The sequence below is a fragment of the Atta colombica genome, unplaced genomic scaffold (genome assembly GCF_001594045.1).
Source record: "Atta colombica isolate Treedump-2 unplaced genomic scaffold, Acol1.0 scaffold18, whole genome shotgun sequence".
Taxonomy (NCBI): Eukaryota; Metazoa; Arthropoda; class Insecta; order Hymenoptera; family Formicidae; genus Atta; species Atta colombica.
Window position 1 is genome coordinate 1,513,509 of NW_017259271.1, and position 1,283 is coordinate 1,514,791.

Below are 1,283 nucleotides of genomic sequence, written 5' to 3' on the forward strand. Positions count from 1 at the left end.
TTTTTAAATGTAAATAAAACAAGTTGTGTATGAGATGTTGTGTATCCACTCAATTTTTTTTTTATTTGAAAGAATATTTTATGGCATTAAGTATGGAATATAACGTCGCTCAAATGTCCACCGCGGCTTCGCTTGGTGACACGTATTCGAGCGGTCCGAATTTTTGATGACTTTTTCGCATAAATCTGGCTGAATTTGCTGGATGGCGTTTATTATGTTGACTTTGAGAGCATCAATTGTTTATTCGTATAGACCTGCGATTTAAGATAGCCCCAAAGGAAGAAGTCTAAAGGCATTAAATCGCACAATCTCGATGACCAGTTCACGTCGCCGCCGCGCGAGATAACCCCTCAAATCGCTCGTGTAGAATGTCCATCGTGGCATGCACGTAGCGCCATCCTGTTGGAATCACATGTTATCGGTATCTATATCATCCATTTTAGGCCACAAGAAATTGCTTATCATCGATCTGTAGCGCTCGCCGTTGACGATTATGGCAACGCCCGCTTCGTTTTGTAAGAAGTACGGACCGATGATTCCGCCAGATCAAAATTCGCACCAAACAGTAACTTTCTCGGGATGCAATTGGAGCTGGGATCTCGCGTGGATTGGTATCGTCCCAAATTCGACAATTTTGCTTGTTCACATATCCCAAAAATGGGCCTCATCGCTAAAGATGATTTGTTTGGCGAAATTTGAGTTAACTTCCATCTCCAGAATCCAATCAGCGAACACACGACGTTGTCTATGGTTCTTTACCTTAAATTCCTGGGTCAGTTGAATTTTATAGGGGTGCAGACCCAAGTCCCGACGCAAAATTCGCCAAGTTGAAGTCGCAGAAAGGTCAAGTTCTTGTGAACGATGAGAAATTGATCGCCTCGGATTTTTCCGTACACTCTCACGCACAGCAGCGATGTTTTCAGCAGATCTTGTGTTTCGGCGACGTATTGTTGTTGGCTGATTATTTATCGAACCTGTTGACTCGAATTTGGCCAACAAACGTCGAATAGTCGACTCGGCAGGACGGTTGTGGCAAGGATAAAAATCACGTAATATTTCTCGAACGGAGCACTGATTTTGATAATAAAATTTTATGATTTGCACGTTGCTCAACACTATGAGCTTCCATGGTAATTTGCCATACACTACTAAACAATTCACAACAAATTTAACAGATGTCACTTTAACAAGATGGCTACTATGATCTAACAAATTTCGAGCTTCCCTATTGAAAGACTCTCTCTCTCTCTCTCTCTCTCTCTCTCTCTCTCTCTATATATATA

The 1,283-nt window shown here is 41.7% G+C and overlaps 1 protein-coding gene across 1 annotated transcript in view; it reads left to right on the forward strand.

The window, feature by feature from the left end:
- Positions 1 to 1,283, forward strand: part of LOC108686428 — a 122,643-nt gene that overhangs the window by 22,660 nt on the left and 98,700 nt on the right. The gene's annotated exons all lie outside the window — the stretch shown is intronic.